This window comes from Scyliorhinus canicula, chromosome 10 (genome assembly GCF_902713615.1).
Source record: "Scyliorhinus canicula chromosome 10, sScyCan1.1, whole genome shotgun sequence".
NCBI lineage: Eukaryota > Metazoa > Chordata > Chondrichthyes > Carcharhiniformes > Scyliorhinidae > Scyliorhinus > Scyliorhinus canicula.
The window spans coordinates 170,128,796-170,150,872 of record NC_052155.1 but is presented as its reverse complement, the minus strand read 5'-3'; positions in this window follow the sequence as shown (position 1 = coordinate 170,150,872).

The window sequence follows — 22,077 nt, the reverse complement described above, 5'->3', positions numbered from 1 at the left end:
TCTCTGGAGCACCTCACACCAGAACCCCTCCTCCATACCCTCTCCCAACTCTTCCTCCCACTTTGCCTTGATCCCTTCCAGCGGCACCTTCTCCTCTTCCAAAATAATCCCGTAAATCACCGAAACTATTCCCCCTTACACTGCCTTGTACTTGATGCAGGATTTCCAAGAATAACACTTGGCAGGAAGTAGATCTCTTTGTACAATAACCAGTTGCTATTAAGCAAAATTAAAGATCATTTTAGATGAAGTCTAATAGGATTTACAGTATATTAGATCCTGATTACAAATCTATAGTTTTTAAAATCATTTGTGGGAAATGGGCATCACTGGCTGGACCAGCACTTACTGCCCATCCCTAATTTTCCCTGAGAAGGTGGTGGTAAACATGTTGTATGAAGCATGCTATATACCCCCTGTTAATTGTATCCTTTCATAGCTATCCTGTTTAATTAAAGAGATATTGCAGACCAGGATCCATGGGCCCCCGAAATAGGCTAATCATAGAATCCTAACAGTGCAGAAGGAGGTTATTCGGCCTATCAAGTCTGCACCGACCCTCCTGAAACCATCCTAGGCCCTATCCCTGTAACCCCACCGAATACTTTGGACACGGGGCACGGCCAATCCACCTAACCTGCACATCTTTGAACTGGGAGGAAACCAGAGCACCTGAAGGGAACCTGTGCAATCTCCACACAGACCTAAGACTGGAATCAAACCTGGTGCTGAGACAGCACTGCTAACCACTGTGCCACCATGCAGCTCTTTTTGAAGAATTTCTATTTTGAATAGGAAATAGTTTTTTAAATTCTCTAAAAAGAACTTCAGCAAAACATACTTGTATAGATAAACATCTTAAAGCACTTCATGGACATGACTCTTTGGACTATAACAGTCATTTTCCAGTTAAACATAATTGATTTTAATTGGTGTTGATTGGGAGGAATGTTGGTCAGGACCCCTGGGAGCCTATTTGTCCTTCAAATAAAGCCCAGAGAAAAAGAAGAAAAAACCAACAGCATGACTTAAGTTCTTGTAACTGTTAGTCAGGGTCTTGACTTTAATCAGACTCATTTGTGTTTGATCTGGCTGTGTAAATTGATTCTATTTGATATATCATCTGTCTGTTTTGCATTAGGTCAGATTCCACAAGAAACTTTGGGCGCAATTCTCCGCAAAGGCGGAGAGTCGTGAAGGCTGCCACGAAACCGGCCGTGTTTCACGGCGGCCTCCGCGCCCCCTCCCGGGACCCGATTCTGCTCCCTGGTCGGGGCGAGCATCGCGGCCCCGTGAACTACGGCATCGCGGGCTTAATGAATTTCGCTAAGCCCGCGCGCCAAAGTTAGCGACGGCTGACGCATATGATGACGTCAGCCGCGCATGCGCGGATTGGACGACTCCAACCCGCGCATGCGCGGATGACGTCATCCGCGCATATGCGTCAGACCCGCGCATGCGCGGTCCGTAATGCCCCTCAGCCGCCCCGCGGACTTATCCTGCGGGGCGGCGGAGGGAGAAAGAATACGCGGGAATCGGACCCGCTGCCCACGATTGGTGCCCACTGATCGCGGTCCCATGCCACCCCTGGCACGGCCGTGGTGCGGCCGTGCCAATCGGTGGCATGGTTGTGCAGAACGGCACTTTGCCGCCGTTTTCACGAACTTGTATAGCAGGTGTATTAAAATTCGTGAAAACGGCCGTAAAGGCCTTGGAAATCGGCCCATCGGCCAGGGGAGAATCGCTGCTCGCCGTAAAAAAAACGGCGAGCAGCGATTCGTGTCGGGGGGCGGGCGTGGGGGGGGGGAGAATAGCGGGAGGGCGTCGGACCAGCGTCGCCGTAAAAACTTGCGCCGCCCGCTATTCTCCGCCCCGTCGTGAGTGCGGAGAATCGCGCCCTTTGATACTGATGGTTGCCTGCACAAGGCATTGTAGACATCAAGGTGAGATGGCTTGTGCCACTTGGATATGTATCACTTTGGCATTTCATTTGCTTCATGTGACCAATTCCCAACCCCTACATTTGGATCCATATAATAATGAGAGAAACAGGTGCCCTTCGATACTGTTCTACTTGTCCTAAGAATAAAGACCTGATTTTACCAGACTACATCAATCATTCCTGATCTAAATCTGGAACTCTGTGCATTTACTGTGACTATTCAGTTTGTATAGTCAGCACAGGCATTCACTGACATCATAATTTGGTCGTTCACTCACCTTTGGGTGTGCTGAATGAATGATTAAGCCGGCATTGTGCAAAGCTTGCAAATAGAATATACCTTGTGTATTTCAAAAGCCCAGATATAAGCATAAACTACTTTGGGAAGTTAGCTGCACGTTTAATGGAAATTCAGCTTTAGAAAAACAAAATTCATTTACCGCAGAATTACACTTGAAAATTATGCTGCAATCTGAAAAATGTTTCCCAAAGAGACCAAGTTTAAAATTCTAAAATACTGCACTTTGAAAAACTGGATAATTGTCATGAACAGTACTTGATCCCAGTGGCCTGGAAGGGTGATGCTAATTGTTCTATATTCTTGTCTAGTGACACACAGCTCCCATCTCTGACTGCATTTGCGTATAGGATATTGTCCTATAGATGCTTTTCTCTATAACCAGCTAGATAGGATTGAAGTAGTGGTATCCATTCAACTCGCCTCATTTGCTGGAGCCGTGTGAAGGAGCCTTAAATCCATAGCCTTCAGACATTCTACCACAGCTATAGTTCACTCCATATATCATATGGGACCACATTCTACCACTGCTATCCCTTCTGTCCTCAGTGTTATCTTCGAACAGACATAGAAACATTGAATACAATAGGAGCAGGAGGAGGCCATTCGGCCCTTCAAGCCCGCTCCGCCATTCTATATGATCATGGCTGATCATCTAACTCAATAGCATAATCCTGCTTTTCCCTCCTATCTTTTCATCCCCTTCACCTCAGTGCTATATCTAACTGCTTCTTGAAGCCATACAATTTTTTGGACTCAAACTACTTCCTGGTAACGGATTCCACAGGCTCACCATTCCCTGGGTGAAGAAATTTCTTCGACATGGACTACCCCGTATGCTCAGACTGTGACCCCTGGTTGTGGACACATCCACCCTCAGGAACATCCTTCTTGCATCTACCCTGTCCAGTCCTGTTAGAATGTTATAGTTCCCCCCCCCCCCCCATTCTTCTGAACTCCAGCGTACAGTCCTAACCAATTCCATCTCTCCTTGTACATCAGTCCTGCCATCCCAGGAATCAGTCTGGTAAACCTTTGCACTCCCTTTCCAGCTGGAACATCCTTCCTTCCACAGATAAGGAAACCAAAACTGCACACGATATTCCAGGTGTGGCTTCACCAAGGCCCCATATAATTGCAGCACGACATCCCTGCTGCTGTATTCTCATCCTTTTGCAGTGAAGGCCAGCATACCATTTGCCTTCTTTACCCCCTGCTGCACCTGCATTCTTGCCTTCGGTGACTGGTATACACCCAGGTCTTGTTGCACATCCCCCTCTCCTAATTTATGGCCATTCAGATAATAGTCTGCCGCCTTGTTTTCCAAATCACACTGAAGGATCTCTGCATCCTCCGCACAGCTCACCCTCCCACCCAACTTGGTGTCATCTGCAAATTTGGAGATACGACATTTTGTTCCCTCATCTAAATCATTAATACAGTAGTCCCCCGTTATACCGCGCTCCGCAATACCGCGGTTCGCGATATACCGCGGGGGGGGCTTATGGACCCCAACTGTCAGTTGTGTCAATTTCAGCGGCCGGCTCACTTTGATCCGGAGAGGGAAGCTGCTCTCTCACTGAAACAATCAGCCGGCCGCTGAAATTGACACTGCCGGCTGCTCTCTCCCTCCAATCACAAACATTAAAACTTAAAAGTTGGATTGGAGGGAGAGAGCAGCCGGCAGTGTCAATTTCAGCGGCCGGCTGATTGTTTCAGTGAGAGAGCAGCTTCCCTCTCCGGATCAAAGTGAGCCGGCCGCTGAAATTGACACTGTTTTAATTAGATCCACGATGTGGGTATTAAATTTATTTAAAAATCTATGCTAGCGCTTCCCATTGTGAGTCTACGGGGGTCTGACCTCTCTGTCTTGGACCCCAACACCCGCGTTATAAAGGGAGACTACTGTATATATTGTGAATAGTTGGGGCTCTAGCACCAATTTTTGCGGTACCCCACTAATCTCAGTTGGCCAATTTCCTACTCTTTGTTTCCTGTCTGCCAATCAATTTTCTATCCATCACAATACACTACCCCACCTCCCAATCCCATGCGCTTTAATTTTACACACTATTCTTTTATATCAGAGTACCCAATTCATTTTTTTCTACTTAAGGGGCAATTTAGCGTGGCTAATCCACCTAACCTGTACATCTTTGGGTTGTGGGGGCGAAACCCACGCAAACACGGGGAGAATGTGCAAACTCCACACGGACAGGGACCCAGAGCCGGGATCACATCTGGGACCTCGGCGCCGTGAGGCAGCAATGCTAACCACTGCGCCATACACTAATCTTTTATGCGGGACTTTGTCAAAAGCCTTCTGAAAGTCCAAATACATCACATCCGCTGACCCCCCCTTCATCAATTCTACTAATTATATTCTCTGAGAATTCCCTAGATTTGTCGAGCATGATTTCCCCATCAAAAGTTCATGCTGATTCTGTCCAATCCTGCCACTGTTTTCTAAGTGCTCTTCTATAAATGTTTGATAATGGATTCTAGAATTTTCCCCACTACTGACGTCAGGCTATAATTCCCTTCTTTTTCTCAACCTCCCCGCCCCCCCCCCCTTTTTATTAGCCTTCCAACCTTCCTCCATTATACTTTTGTAAAATGTTTTTGCCCAACTAATCAGTGTAAACGAATTTGAGAGTGAAGCTTTATTTGCACAAGCTGATGCTGACAGTGATATATTGAAACTTTAGTTTGTTAGAGGAAACAAAATACGAAAAATGCTGGGAAAATTCTGGTCAGTCAGCATGTGGTGCAGAGAACAAATGAGTTAATGTTTCAGTTGTAAGCTTCTGTGATGGCCACAACATTTTGACTGGCTTACTCAGTCAAAGTTTGCATACTGTATATGTAGCCAGCTTGACTTGATGGAAGCACGGTTGTTTCAGGAGGTTGAGTTCAAAAGCCACTTTCAGGATTTGAGCACATAATCCAAGTTTAAACATTCAGTGCTGCATTGTCTGAAGTGTTTCCCACTTCACTGAGACCCTGGGCGGAATCGGCAGGGCACCGAGCAAGTCCAGCCACGCCGCCCCGGCACCCGCATGCGATTCTCCCCCCCCCCCCCCAAACCGGCGCGGCGCGATTCACGGCTGGCCGCTGGGAGAATCGCCGCTTGTCGTTTGTAACGGGCGAGCGGCGATTCTCCGGCCCAGATGGGCCGAGCGGCCTACCCAACACGACAGGTTCCCGCCGGCGCCGTCCACACCTGGTTGCTCCCGGCGGGAACAGTGCGGAAACACTGGGGGGGGGGGGGCAGCCTGTGGGAGGGGGAGGGGGGTTCTTGCACCGGGGGGGGGGGGGCGCCTCAAAAGGGGTCTGGCCCGCGATCGGTGCCCACCGATCGGCGGGCCGGCGTCTCTGAAGGAGGACCTCCTTTTCTCCGCCGCCCCGCATCCATCCGACATCTTCTTTCGGGGCGGCCGCGGGGAGGACGGCAAACGCGCATGTGCGGGTTGGCGCCGGCCAACCTGCGCATGCGCGGATGACGTCATTTGCACAGCGCAGCTTTTACGCGGTGCCATGGCCCAGCACGCGTAAATGACGCGGTGTCGCTCCTCGCTCCTCGCCCCCCCGGGGGCGGGAGAATAGGGGGTTGGGAGCGGCCTCCGACGCCGGAGTGAAACACTCCAGTTTTCACTCCGGCATCGGGACTTAGTCTCCCGATGGGGCAATTGTGCCCCCTGTCTGTTCTAAGTTGGCTTAAATCTCATGGCACCATACAAAGAAAAGGACCTCCAGCCCACATTGATCCTTCAACCGGACTGCAGAGGTATCATTTGACCTCTGTTTACGGGACCTTACATAATGCAAAGTGACTGCTACATTTGCATATATAACTGACCTCCAAGATACTTCATTGGCTGAGTACTTGCCTTGAGCTTCACCCTGCTGAAAGGTGGAGAAGTTCAGGTGCTTTTTTCAACTTTGTTGCTTTAGGAGCCTTGGCATTCTACCCATCCATAAGTGTTGGTTTGTGAGGTATGGCGTCTTTGCAGGTAAGCATGTTTGTGCTATTAATACACCTAGAACTGTCTGATTTATTTTTAATTTTAAACTAAGAATACATTTATTTTCAGACTGCCAAGAAATACATCAATCCTGTGGTGTTCTGAATGTGGAAACTACAAATGCAATCTAATAATAGTAATAATGAGCAGCTATAACAAAGCAATTTGTTTGAATTGCTGTGGCTGCCTTTCCAGTTCTGGACTATAGGCAAAACCACCCTTAAGTTGATTGTTTTGTTTTTAAAAAAATGCCCCAAATTATTTATTTTCTCAGTCCTAGATTGGCAGCCAACCATCTTGGTGACCACAACTGGATGTAGACTTGAGGTATAACCTGACCAGAGCATCATGGTAACACAGTGGTTAGCATTGTTGCTTCACAGCGCCAGGGACCCGGGTTTGATTCCCGTCTTGGGTCGCTGTCTGTGCGGAGTCTGCATGTTCTCCCCGGTCTCTGGGTTTCCTCCAGGTGCTTCGGTTTCCTCCCACAAATCCTAAATACGTGCTTGTTAGGTGAATTGGACATTCTGAATTCTCCCTCGGTGTACCCAAACAGGTGCCGTAGTGTGCCGACTAGGGGATTTTCATAGTAACTTCATTGCAATTAAGCCTACTTGTGACACTAATAAAGATTATTATACCGTTTGATCGTAACTTCCTCAGGTTTTTTTCTTCCTTTTATTATACAGTTGACTGCTGTTCTACATTTGTCAGGCCTATTAAGACTTGTCATTCAGTCTCTTGGCTCACCTCTTGTTTCTTAGTCTGAAGGCTGCAACTTCAAGCCACACTGTTTTTAAGTCAGCAATCAATGTGGCACAATCCATGCTGACAATTCAGTTCAGCAGGTAGTGTTGCATTGTTGGCCAAGCTGAGTTGTTAAGAAATTGGATGCAAAACCTTCCTTTCGCACTATATTTGCAGAAAGGTCCTAACCAACCATAAGCCAGCAGTAGTACAGTAAGCAAGTGACTAGATGTGGTCTGAAGTGATTCTAAAAGATCTGCACAGGTTGCCACTATACCCACATGAAGTTTAAACAATCCCCGAGCCTGGATTCCTAATCTGTGCCCTTCTAAATAGAGCATGTCTGTCAGATTTTTCTGACTTCCATTCTTGAGCACTAATATCTGCATATTTCTGACTTGGTACTCTTAGTCTGTTAAGAGGAGCCAGGAAAGATGAATCCTTGTCATCTCCAGAGATGAGAGATATCATTGCTGGAGATGTGCCAGCTAAGGAACAATTGGCTGGATAGGCTTAGACCATAAGACATAGGAGCAGAATTAGGCCACTTGGCCCATCGAGTCTGGTTCACCATTCAATCATGGCTGATATTTTTCTCATCCCTCTTCTCCTGCCTTTTCCCCATAACTAATTATCCCCTTATTAATCAATAACCTACCTATCTCTGTCTTAAAGACACTCCAGTGATTTGGTCTCCACAGCCTTCTGCGGCAAAGAGTTCCACAGATTCACCGCCCTCTGGCTGAAGAAATTCCTCCTCATCCCTGTTTTAAAGGACCGTCCCTTTAGATTGAGATTGTGCCCTCTGGTTCTAGCTTTTCCTACAAGTGGAAACATCCTTTCAACATCCACTCTATCCAGGCCTCACAGTATTCTGTAAGTTTCAATAATATCCTCCCCCGTCCTTCTAAACTCTGACGAGTACAGACCCAAAGTCCTCCACTATTCCTCATACGACAAGCTCTTCATTCCAGGGATCATTCTTGTGAACCTCCTCCGGACCCTTTCCAAGGCCAGCCTTCCTTTGGCACGGAGCCCCAAACTGCTCGCACTATTCCAAATGGGGTCTAGTCAGAGCCTTGTACAGCCTCAGAAGTATTCTAGTCCTCTCAACGTGAATATCATGAAGTGCAGTCTTGCTGGAAGACTGTGTGGTTGACATGGTTGAGTGCTGCAAAAGGTCGAGATGAACTATAGAGATTATGCACCATAGCTTGACTTAGTGCATTGGCAGGGGTGAAAGCCTAACCTGAATCTTTCCAACCATGAAGTTGTGGGCCAGATTGACAGTGATATGAAGAACTTTGAGCAGAAAGGTGGGGTAGAGTTGGTGAGCTAAGGGTAGATTTGTGGTGTGGGTAACAACCGGAATTTTAGGAGGAACGTAATTAGTATCCGAAGAGAGGGAACCATTTTAATATGTCAGCTGGCATGTAGGTCAGGAAGGAATGTTTGGTCAGCAATTTAGCAGGACTGGGGTCAAAGGAATGGGAGGTTTTCCTACTTTACCTGCATATTCCTGCCAAAAGTTTTAAATACTAAAAACATTCTTCTATCTCTTCTTCCATTTTTTCCCCTCTTTGCTTGTAATAAAGCATCTTTTGTTTCTTTTAACATTTATCAGCCTTTTTTCATGTTGACTCTTCTATCTCCTTTATCTCTCCATTAATTGTTGGCCTTGTTGACATCAGTCTGGAGTCAACAGCTATCCTCTTCACTATCAACTACATGGCCAATTTTTGGGTGATCTGCAAATCCCACATTTAATATCTAAATCATTAATGAAAACAACAGAGAGCAAAATCCTCAAAACTCAACTTGTGGAACACCACTGGAATTTTCCATTTGCGGGAACGTCAGTTGACCTTTACCCGTTTTCATGAGATCTTTGTTTCTGACCAGTCTGCCACCTGGGACCGTGTCAAATGCCTGACTGAAATCCATGTAGATAATATCCGCTGCATTTATCCTCCTCAATCCTGCTTGTTACGACCTCAATACAAACTTTCTCTGACAAAACCATGCTGACTATCCGTGTTCAATCCGCGCCTTTCTTGACAGTTTATTCTGTCTCTGAATTGTTTCCCACCGCTGAAGGCAGACTGACCGGCCTATAGTTTTCTGACTTATCCCTCAAACCATTAAAAAATAATAGTACAACATTCACAAACCTGCAATACTCCAGTGTCTCAATTGTATCTTATGAGGATTGGAAAATGATCCTCTGAGTATCCACCATTTCCTCCTGACTTCCTTCAGCAGCTTGGGATACAATCCATGAGGTGCTGGTTGATTTATCCACCTTCAAGGATTCCAGTCTCTACAGTCCTTCCTTCCTCGTATGCTTATTACATCTAATATTTCACATTCCTCTATTTAACTAAAATGCCCGAATAATGCCTCTCATAAATAAGGTATTCATTGCATATTCTGGATGAATCCACAAGTTACTGTGTACATCTGAGGCCCTAATCTTTCCTTAGTAATTCTCTTGCTAAGCAAAAAGATCTTCTGATTTAATTTCCCTTCAAATATTTTCACCTATCCTCTCTTCGCATTATTAATTTCCAATTTACTTCACTCCTGTGCTAGAAACATGGGAACTAGCTGCAGGAAGAGGCCCTTTGAGCCTCCTCTGCCAAACATTATGATCATGGCTGATCATCCAACTCAACAGGCTAATCATGCTTCTTTTTCTGCCCCCCCCCCCTCCCTTTGATCCCCATCACGCCAGTACCATATCTAACTGCTTCTTTGCCTCAACTACTTCCTGTGGTAACAAATTTCACAGGCCAAGTACTCTCTGGGTGAAGAAAGATCTCCTCGCCTTGGTCCTAAATGGTCTACTGGATATCCTGCAACTGACATCTGGGGCGGGATTCTCCGACCCCCCGCCAGGTCGGAGAATCGCAGGGGGGCGGCATCAATCCCATCCCTGCCGTGTCCCGAAGTCTCCGGCACCAGAGATTCAGCGGGGGCGGGAATCGCGCCAGTCGGTGGGGCCTCCCCCCACCCCCGGCGATTCTCGGGCCGCGATGGGCCGAAATCCGCTGTCAAGCCTCTCCCGCCGGCATGGATCAAACCACCTACCTTACCAGCGGGATCAGGCGCGCGGGTGGGCTCCGGGGTCCTGGGGGTGGCGCGGGGTGATCTGGCCCCGGGGGGTGCCCCCACGGTGGCCTGGCCCGCGATCGGGGCCCACCGATAGGCGGGTGGGCCTGTGCCGTGGGGGCACTCTTTTCCTTCCACCTTCACCATAGTCGTCACCATGGCGGAGGCGGAAGTGACCCCCTCCCCTGCGCATGCGCGGGGATGACCTCAGCAGCCGCTGACGCTCCGGCGCATGTGTGGACTTCCGCCGGCCGGCGAAGTCCCTTCGGCCCTGGCTGGCGTGGCGCCAAAGGCCGTCCACGCCAGCCGGCGAGGCGCCAACCACTCCGGCGTGGGCCTAGCCCCTCAATGTCAGGGCTTGGCCCCTAAAGGTGAAGAGACTTCCGCACCTTTGGGGCGGCCCTGACGCCGGAGTGGTTCATGCCACTCCATCACACCGGGACCCCCCCGCCCTGCCGGGTAGGGGAGAATCCAGCCCCTGGTTCTGGACAAACCCACCATCGGGAACATCCTTCCTGCACCTACCCTCTCTAGGTCTGTTAGAATTTTATTGATTTCTATGAGATCACTCCGCCACCCCCATACTTCTGAACTCTAGCAAATATAATCCTGACCAATTAAATCACTCCTCGTAAGTCAGTGGCGCCATCCCACGAATCTCTACTCGAACCCTCTCGCAATGGGGGCCAACATACCATTTGCCTTCTTTATTGCATGCTTGCCTTCAGTGACTGGTGTACGAGGACATCCACGCTTTGTTGCACATTCCCCTCTCCTAATTTATGGCCATTCGGATAATAGTCTGCCTCCATGGGCGAGATTCTCCGCAAATGCGGAGAGTCGTAAAGGCTGCCGTGAAACCGGCCATGTTTCACGGCAGCCTTCACGCCCGTTCCCAGGACCCGATTCTCCCACCCCCCCCATCGGGGCTAGGAGCGGGACCCCGGGAATCACGGCGTCGCGGCCTTAACGACCGCCGTTAACGACTGCCGGTGCATGCGCGGACCGGCGAAAGCCTTTCGGCCAGCCCTGCTGCCGTGGGCGCCGGTTTTTTGCGCCGGTCTTCAGGTGGCAACCGCTCCGGCGCGGGGCTGACCCCCAAAGGTGGGGAGAATTCCCCACCTTTGGGGAGGCGCGACCCCTGAGTGGTTGGCGCCACTCCCCTACTCCGGGACCCTCCGTCACGCCAGGTAGGGGAGAATGCCGCCCCTTGTATATGAAACTTGATGCCATTTGAATGATATGTATAGAAGATCTCTTTGTCCTCTGTCTCACTCTGCTCTGGACGTTTCAGGAGACTGTATGTGTCCTGAGTCTCTGTAGAGCGGGTCAGCCTTGCAAGTTGTTTAACAATAAATAATACCATACCTACAGATTCCTCTCGAGTTTTATTGATACCAGACTGACAGCAATAGAATCAGGATTATCACTGTTGCTCGTTGTGTTCGATCTTTAATTGGCTCTGTTTATGGCGGTTAATATGGTCGCCATCCTTAATTCTAATTACGTTTGCTCAAGAGTCTCCAGGTATCTTTTCGATACCGCCACAAGGTTCAAAACCGCATACTGATCAAAGACTCGATACACCAGTTAGTAAGTTCGAAATCAATACTCACTTATTTACACACACAGTCAAATATACTCATGCACAAAACTCTACCAACTAAACTATCACTACTACTAAAGCCTATACTTAGCTTCGGGCGCCCACTCAGTCAGAGGAACAATGGCCGTTGTCCGGTTCTGAGGCTGTTGGGATCGAACTTGTATGGAATGGTAGCTAGGAGCGTCTATCTCGTAGCGTGCGTTGACTTTGGACTTACTTGTTCTGGTGCAGCTGCTTGGCAGGCCTCTCGTCGCTGAGAGCCAAGGCCAAGAAGAACGATTCTCTCTTGGGGGCTTCTTCTTATACCCAAAGGGGCTTCGCGCACTTTTGGGTGGACCTTGAACTTGCTCCCAATTAATTGGACCATATCCTGATCATCGGTATCGATTTCCTCCAATAAAGGGGTGGCTGCCCTGATTGCTGGGCAGGCCCTAGGTGGCCATTGGCCTGCTTTGTTCTGGTCTCCTCTGGCGCCGGGGTGTCTGCTTTGGTATCGTTTGCTTAAATGTTTCTCTTTTGTCCCCAGAAATGGCTCATTAGTATGCTAATAGTTTTGCAGTATCGGTCTTGCCTGGGAGCTGCAAACTCCAATCAACAGACAAACCTTGCACCTGCTTGCTTTCTCAGCATTGTCCATTTTTCCCTTCATTCTCTGCAAGTGTCCATTTTGTAATCGGGACGTGGCCACCCCAGGTGGCTACACCACTCACCTCTGATCCTGTGTGATTTCATCTTTTGTACCAGTCTGTCTGCTACGAGGGACCTTGTCAAAGGCCTTACTGAAGTCTATGTAGACAACTTCGACGGCCCTACCTTCATCAATCCTCATCATTACTTTCTCGAAACTCGATCAAGTTAGTGAGACACGACCTCCCCTTCACAAAACCATGCTGCCTCTTGCTAATACGTTCATTTGCTTCCAAATGGGAATACGTCCTGTCTTGAAGAATCCTCTCCAATAATTTTCTGATGTGGAGTTAAGAAGCCTTACAACACCAGGTTAAAGTCCAACATGTTTGTTTCAAACACTAGCTTTTGGAGTACTGCTCCTTCCTCAGGTGAATCACCTGAGGGAGGAGCAGTGCTCCGAAAGCTAGTGTTTGAAACAAACCTGTTGGACTTTAACCTGGTGTTGTAAGACTTCTTACTGTGCAATAATTTTCTGACCACTGACGTAAGGCTCACCGGCCTGTAATTTTCTGGATTATCCTTGCAGCCCTTCTTAAAGGGACAACACTAGCTATTTTCCAGTCCTCTGGGACCTTACCTGAAGCCAGTGAGGATACTAAAATTTCTGTCAAGGCCCCAGCAATTTCCTCCCTTGCCTCCCTCTGTATTCTGGGGTAGATCCCATCAGGCCCTGTGGACTGATCCACCTTAATGTTTTTCAAGACACCCAATACCTCCTTTTTGAATTCCATGTGACCCAGACTATCAACACATCCTTCCCCAGAGTCCTCATCCACCAAGTCCTGCACTTTGCCGAATACTGATGCAAAGTACTCATTCGTACCTCGTCCATTTCCTCTGGCTCCACACATAGATCTCTTCTCCCCCCCCCCCACCCCACCCCGCGCTGTCCTTGAATGTGCTAACTCTTTCCCTGGCTACCCTCTTGCTCTTTATATATGTGTAATAAAGGCTTGGGATTTTCCTTAATCCTGTTAGCCAATAACGTTTCATGACCCTTTTTAGCCCTCCTGACTCCTTGCTTATATTCCTTCCTACTCCTAATTCATATGTTTGTATAAACTAACTAAATCTACAAACTTCCACTCTCTACATTGAATAAGTGGCAGATAGTTGGCTGGGTGCAAACAAACATGCAGTTATAGAGTCCAATCTGAATGGGTGAAATAAAAATCATTCATCACAATTTAGGCCATTTCTGGTCAGTTAGATTTAAAGTGACTTCTATGGATAAAATACCCAATTCTCTCTTTTTTTTCCCAATTAAGGGTGAATTTAGCATGGCCAATTCACCTACCCTGCACATCCTTTAGGGTCGCGGGGGTAAGACCACGCGGACACAGAGAATGTGCAAACTCCACACGGACAGTGACTGGGGCTGGGATCGAACCCGGGCCCTCGGTGCCGTCAGACACCAGTGCTAACCACTGCGCCACCGTGCTGCCACTCCTTCCTAATTTCTTTATATTCCTCACGAGCTACATCTGTCCCAGCCTTCTAGCCATTACAAATGTTTCCTTTTTCTTTTGGATCAGGCTCACAATATCCCTCATTATCCAAGGTTCCCGAAACTTGCCACACGAATCCTTCTTCCTCACAGGAACATGCTGGTCCTGAATTCCTATCAACTGACATTTGAAAGCCACCTACATGCCAGATGTTGATTTACCCTCAAACATCCACCCCCAATCTAGATTCTTTCTGCCCAATATTGTTATAATTAGTCTTCTCCCAATTTAGCATTCACCAGAGGTGTCATCCAACAGCACCTTAAAATTGACTGAATTATGGTCACTGTTCCTGAAATGCTCCCCTACTGAAACCTCAACCACCTGGCTGGACTCATTCCCCAAAACCAGATCCGGTACGGTCCCTTCCTTAGTTGGACTATCTACATTTTGTTTCAAGAAGTCCTCCTGGGTGCTACTTACAAACTTTGCCCCATCCAAGTCCCTAGCATCAAGTGAGTCCCGGTCAATTTAGGGGAAGTTAAAATCACCCACCACAACAGTCCTGCTGCTTTTACACCTTTCCAAAATCTGCCTATATATCTGCCCTACCTCCCGCTGGCTATAGTAAACTCCCAACATTGTGACTGCACCCTTCATATTCCTGAGCTCTACCCATGTAGCCTCGTTGAGCCCTCTGAGGTGGCCTCAGCGCAGTAGAGCTGTGATATTCTCCTTAACCTGTAGTGCAACTCCCCCACCCCTTTTTACATCCCTCTCTGTCATGCCTGAAACATCTAAATCCTGGCTTGTTTAGCTGCCAATTCTGTCCCTCCCTCAACCAAACCTCTTCTGTAATGGCAACAACATCCTGCTTCCAAGTACTAATCCAAGCTCTTAACCCCTTATTTCTCTCGTTGAAACAAATGCACTTCAGAAAATCAGTCCTGCTATGTTTTGCAACATCTCCCTGACTTCTCTTCCTCTGAGTCTTACTGGCCCCATTCTCTAATTCCCCCTCAGTTATTTCACCTTATGACCTATTGCTCCGGTTCCCAACCCCTTGCCACAACTAGTTTAAACCCTCCCGTATGACACTAGTAGACCTTGCGGCCAGGATATTTATGCCCCTCCAGTTTAGATGCAACCCATCCTTATGCAGGTCCCACCTGCTGCAACCCATCCTTCTTGTACAAGTCCCACCTGCCCGTAAGAGATCACAATGGTCCAGATATCTGAAACGTCCCTTCCTACACCAGCTGTTTAGATGTACTATCTTTATTTCTAGCCTCACAGGCTGTGGCACAGGGAGTAATCCCGAGATTACAACCCTAGAAGTCCTGTTTCTTAACTTTCTACCTAACTCCCTAACCCCTGTTGCAGGACCTTGTCACTCCCTGCCTATGTCGTTCGTACCAATATGTACATTGACCTCTGGCTGTTCGCCCTCGTCCTTCAGAATACCCTCTGCCTGTTCAGAGGTATCCCGGACCCTGCCACCGAGGAGGCAACATACCATCCTGGTGTCTCTTTCACGTCCAGAGAAGCGTTTATCTGTGCCTCTGACTAGCGAGTCCCCTACAACTATTGCTCCTCTGCACTTTTTCCCTCCCTGCTTAATAACCGAGCCAGCCGTGGTGCCATTGCTTTGGCTGCTGCTATTTTCCCCCGATAGGCCATCAAACCAAAGTATATCCAAACGGATATACTTGTTAGAGAGGAGGAAGCCACCTGGGGACTCCTGCACTGACTGCCTGCCCTTTCTAATGGTCACCCATCTACCTTCCTGCGCCTTGGGTGTGACCATGCCTCTAAAACCCCAGTCTATGGCACTAAGTGCATCCAACTGCTGCTCCAACCAATCCATGCGATCTGAGGAGCTGCACTTGGGTGCACTTCCTGCAGATGTAGTTGTCCGGAATGCTGGAAGCTTCACGGACCTGTCCCCATTTCAAGTGAAGCATTTTACCCCTCTAAATGCCAATTCTAGAACTAATTAATAAATTCATTTAAAAATAAATATTTAAGTTACATTTAACGATATGCTCCTTTGCACTAGTTTTCCACTATAAATGTAAAATGCTAATAGTAACATTTTGAGTGGTTTCCCATCTATCCTGCACATCTTTGGGTTGCGGGAGTGAAACCCATGCAGACGCGAGGAGAATGTGCAAACTCCACACGGTCAGTGATCCAGGGCTGTGATTGGAACCCGGGTCCTCAGCACCGTGAGGCAAGAGTGCTAACCACTCTGCCATGTGCCGCCCTTGCAGATCCCTTATTAACCAGTCAAATCACAGCCTTCCTGTGACGTTACTTTTCAGTTTTTCACCCCGCCCCCCGCAGTTGGAACACTCAGTGAGTCAGTGAAACTACTTTCTTTCCCAGGCCTCTGTTCGAAAATCTCCCGCTCAGCTCTGCTCCCGATGTTTCGGTTTCACCTTCTCCCACTCCCTGCTTTCCACCCAATACCAAAGCACTCTCGTCCAGTCAAGTGGCTTTCACAGTACAGACAAGCAACACTTAGTGGCTTCCCTGTTTATAGGCCTCAAATTCCAATGCTCAGGAAACTGGATTAAACCAATTGCAGAATTTAGTAACTTACTCAGTGTGTTACTCAGCGGACCCCTGTTTCAGGAATGCAGCTACCCAAAAGAGCAGCTTTTGATTACCTGATTTAAGACATGAAAATGCTCAGACCTATTGTTTTGTATGATTCTTCCTTGGATTGAATACTATCTCTAATTGACCTTGTAAGCCATGGATAAAAGCAAATTACTGTGGATGCTGGAATCTGAAACCAAAAAGAAACTGCTGGAAAATCTTTTTGACTAAGGGTCATCTGGACTTAAAACGTTAGCTTTTTTATCTCCCTATAGATGCTGCCAGACCTACTGAGATTTTCTAGCATATTCTTTTTGGTTGTAAGCCATGGATTGGCCACCTTTCCCATTTTACCTTTGTGCCAGACAGGAATAAACAATTGTTGCGGTTCCCCCCATGCGCTCCTTGAATGTTTGCTATTTGCCTATCCACAGGTAACGTTTCCCAATCTATCATAGACAACTTGTAGCTCATACCATCGTAGCTTCCTTTACTAAGATTAAGGACCCGAGTTTCATAATCAACTCCTTCACTCTCCATCTTGACTAAAAGTGTTCGATTATGGTCACTTATCTGGTTCAGCACACTGGGCTGAATAGCTGGCTTTTAAAGCAGACCAAGGCAGGCCAGCAGTACGGTTCAATTCCCGTACCAGCCTCCCCGAACAGGCGCCGGAATGTGGTGACTAGGGGCTTTTCACAGTAATTTCATTTGAAGCCTACTTGTGACAATAAGCCATTTTCATTTCATTCCTTTTCATTATCTCCAAGGGGTCTTGCATAATTAGATTTCCAATGATTCCGTTCTCAGTCTAAGATGATGACGTGGAGATGCCGGCGTTGGACTGGGGTGAGCACAGTAAGAAATCTTACAACACCAGGTTAAAGTCCAACAGGTTTGTTTCAAACACTAGCTTTCGGAGCGCTGCTCCTTCCTCAGGTGAGGTCCAGTATTGGTCCAGAAAACTATCCCGTATACACTCCAGGAATTCAATGGCAGCAGGGTGGCGCAGTGGTTCGCACTGCTACCTCATGGCACCGAGGACCCGGGTTCAATCCAGGCTCCGGGTCACTGTCTGTGTGGAGTTTGCACATTCTCCCCGTGTCTGCGTGGGTCTCACTCCCCACAACCTAAAGATATGCAGGGTAGGTGGACTGGCTGCTCTAAATCGACCCTTAATTGGAAAAAATATATAATTGGGCACTTTAAAATTTATTTTAAAAAACTCTCTGGGAATTCTTCCTCTACGCTATTGTGACTAATTTGATTTGCCCAATCTATATGCAGATTATACCGTTCATAATTACGGATGTTCCTTTATTCCATGCATCTCTAATTTCCTGTTTAATGCCATTCCCAACATCCCACTGCAGTTTAGGGGTCTATATACGACACCCACAAAAAAGCTTTTTTGCCCCTTGGTGTTTCTCAGCTCGACACATAACAGATTTCATATTGTCAGAGCCAATATCGTTTCTCACTATTGAGTTCACTTTCTCTTTAACCAACACTGCCACTGCACCGCCTGTCCTTTTTGTCTGTGCTTCCTAAATACTGAATACCCCGGGACATTCAGTTCCCGTACCTGGTCGCCCTGCAGCCATGTCTCCGTAATCCCGATTTTGAACCCTACCCGTTTACATCTATTTGCGCAAGTAGTTTGTCCGCTTTATTGCAAATGCTCTGCGCGTTAAGGCAAGATGGCTTTAAACTTGTCTTTTTAACATTACTTGTCTCACTCCCGATATTTTTCACTGGCCCTATTTGAATCCGGCCCTTGTTTTCTCCATCTGCCTATCACTTTTCTTATTTCCCTTTTGTCTTTTGTTTTTGGCCTTGTTTCGCCCTCCTCTGACTCCTTGCATGGATTCCCATCCCCTTGCCATTTTAGTTTAAATACTCCCCCCGAGGACAACAGTCTCAGTCCCAGTCAGTCCAGGTGTAATCCATCCAGTTTACACTGGTCCCACCTCCCCCAGAACCAATCCCAATGCCCCAGGAATCTGAAACCCTCCCCTTCACACCATCTCTTCAGCCATGTAGTCATCCAATATATCTTGCTATTTCTCCCCTGACTAGCACGTGGCACTGATAGTAATCCTGAGATCACTACCTTTTGAGGGCTCGATTTCTCAACTTTCTTCCTAACTCCTTGTATTCTGTTTTTAGGACCTCATCCCTCTGTTGTTGGCATTGACATGTACCACAACCACTGGCTGTTCACCCTCCCCCGCCAAAATGTCCTACAAACGCTCCCAAGACATCCTTGACCCTAACACCAGGGAGGCAACATACCATCCTGGAGAATCGTTTGTGGACACAGAAATGTCTATCTTTTCCCCTTACTATTGAATCCCCTCTCACTATTGTATTCCCACACGTTTTACTCCTCCCCATTTGCAGCAGAACCAATTGTGGTGCAATGCATTTGGCTGTAGCTGCTTAAAGTGGTCTATCTGTTTTGCAGGGGCATGCCGCAGCAGATTCCTAAACTGTCTGCCTCGCTTCCTTGCTCTGCCTGTCACCCATTTCCTTCTGCCTGTGGTGTCTGAGCCTGCGATGTGACCACCTCTTTAACGTCTGCTATCTGTGGCAGCACGGTGTAGGTCAGACATTGTTAAAGTTGGGAGGGTCGTGGGCAGGTGTCGGGAGGGTCACGGAGCCGTCTGACCCATAGAAAATAATGACATCAGTTCGAGTGTCTGCTGAGAGACCAGTTTCTACAGCTTGCGCTGAGAAAGTTTGAGTCATAATTCAATTGGAAGAAATCCAAGAACACTTGCCAGTACTGTAACACAGTTGATAGTCATAATCAGAAAAAAATGAACTTTGCTACTTATTTCTAAATGAGAAAAGGCACCCTTCATACAGCCAAGTGTGCTTTGTTTGTCCCAGCAAGCCGTCTTTGACTGAAGTGTTGGGTTGCATTAGTCATCTGCAAGACTGGTTGTTACGTAACGGGACAGCGTTGCACAACTTGGATACGACGAAGCACACAAAACAGTGTAATCCATCATAGATCAAATATTCTGCCTCTCTGTGCAATAATCTTGGTGCTGTGATCAATTGTGGAGGGTGGGGTGATGTTTTTCTAGTGATTTTTATAGCGAAGGTTACTATCTTCCAATCCTTCGTAAATAGGGGAGCAGTGCCGGAAGACTGGGGATTTTCAAATATTGCACCTCCCTTTTTTTCAGAAAATAGGAATAAATAAACCAAGGCAAAATTGATTTGGAAAAATGTGGGTTAATATATTACAGCCAGCACAGATTCTTTAAAGGCGAACTGTTGGAGTGTTGAAGTAAGGGGGAAAGTTGATGAAGTTCGTGCGGTTGATATGGATTTTCAAGAGGTGTTTGATGAGGTACGCAAAAATAGGCATGTTATCAAAATCGAGGAATTAAGGCAATGGCATTCTGGATGTAAATTTGGTTAAGGAACAGAAAGCAGGATAGTGGTGAATGACTGTTTCCCAGACCGGAGGGTGGGTAAATAATAGTGTTCTAATAGGGCCACTGCTCTTTTTCATACATATTAACGACTTGGGATTGGTTAATTGGAGCATAATTTCAAAGTTTGCCGATGACACAAACCAGGAAATGTAAACAATGTGGAGTTCAGGAACAGACTTCAGGATGACAGGCAATGAACTGCACAGGGCACACATATTTAAAGCAGGAATGTGTGACCTGATGCATTTTAGTATAAACAAAGAAGAGGCAATATAAACTAAATTGATCAATTTTAAAGGGAGTGCAGAAACAGAGAGACTTGTGGGAGCATGTACATAAATCTTTGCAGGTGCCATCTTTGAAGTTGAGAAGTCTGTTTATAAAGCATACAAAATTCTTGGCTTTGTAAGGGTACAAATGCATGCACGCTATGCTAAGTCCTTGTCGATCACTATTTAGGCCCCAGCTGAAGTATTATGGCCAGTACTTCTGGAAGGATGACAAGGCCTTGGAGAATTTGCAGAGGAGATTTACTAACCGGGGTGAGGGATTTCAGTTATGTGGAGGAACTAGATAGCTGGGACTGTTCTTCTTAGAACATTGAGGGAAGATTTAATAGAGGCTTTCAAAATCATGAATTGTTTCAATAGAGTAAATAAAGAGAAGCTGGGACATTAAAATTTTTTTTTAAGAGTACTCAATTAATTTTTTCCAATTGAGGGGCGCGCAAGAATCGCGCGACGCCGGGCCGCAATCGCGCCAGGGGGTCATTTCCGCGCCGGTCGGGGGCCGTTGAAAGCGCCCCCCCCCCCCGGCGATTCTCAGCCGAGTTACGTATGGTGGGTTACGTATGGTCCGACCCGGCAGGACCTCGGAGTTCTGACTGCAGGGACCATCCTGGTGGGGCGCGGGGGGATCGACTCCGGGGGGCCTACCGATCGGCAGGCGGGCTAATTCCGGGGGGGCGGGCTAATTCCGGGGGGTGGCCTATGTTCCTCCGCGTCGGGCCCCTGTAGGGCTCCGCCATATTGCCCAGGGGCCTTCATGGAGACGGCAACCCACCCGCATGCGTGGACCCGCGCCGGCCGTGGCGCGCCGGCTTTTGAGCGCTGGAGAAGCGGACAGCACTCCGGTGCCATACTAGCCCCCTAGGAAGGGGTGAATGCCTGGGCCTGGAGGTCCATTGACGCCGGAGTCCCTCGCGCAGGTTTTGACACTGGCGCCAACACTTGGCTGGGATTTCAGAGAATCCTGGCCATGATGGACCAAATGGCAGCCGCCTGGGTTGTATCATTCCATGGATCTATCCTACTGGCCTGCCGGTGAATGTTATAATCCCTTTTGCAGTTTAATTGTCACGGAACGTATTCCTTAATTCTATGAAAATCCTCATCTGGACAGAGGTAACATCCAAGCACCATATTGTTTCCTTCCAGACCACCCTTTTGGAATGTGCACTGGGGGGGGGGGGGGGGGAAGGTGGCAGGAATGTGCCATGGGTGAACCTTGCCCTGCTTAAAATGATTTTCTCTATTACAAAGGCCTTCTCCCATCAGTAAAACAAAAAATATACTTTTTATTCCCCGGAGTTGTTTTTTGACTTCCAGTTTGTCTTGTCTGAAACAGCAATGAAGGCCTTGGCATTGAAAGTCAAACAAGGCATAGTGTATTTAGCTCAGTTGGCTGGGTAGCTGGTTTGTGATGCAGAGGGAGGCCCGCAGCGTGGGTGTGATGAACAGTATTAATAACTGCTGTAAACGGTACCTGACCTTTAATACCTTGCCCCTTTAAGATGCTTGGAACCCTGGGGGACTCCGCCTCTGGCTACGCCCCCAGGAAACAGTATATAGGATAAGGCTCCATGTGGTGAGCACACTTCTCTCGGATGCAGTTCAGTTCTCTGTAGATTAAAGCCTTTTGATTACCGACCTCGCTCTCGCGTCGTAATTGAGGGTGCCTCAATGGGTTTAGTTCCTGAACTGGTTGAGGTTATTCGTGAAGGCCCTGCCTTCTCAACCTTGGCTGAGGTGTGGTGATCCTCAGGTCAAATCACCACCAGTCAGCTGCCCCCCCCCCCCCCCCCCCCCCCCCCACCCTCAAAAGGCGAAAGCATCATTTGGCACAAGGGTGACTTTACTTTAGAACCCCATTTCC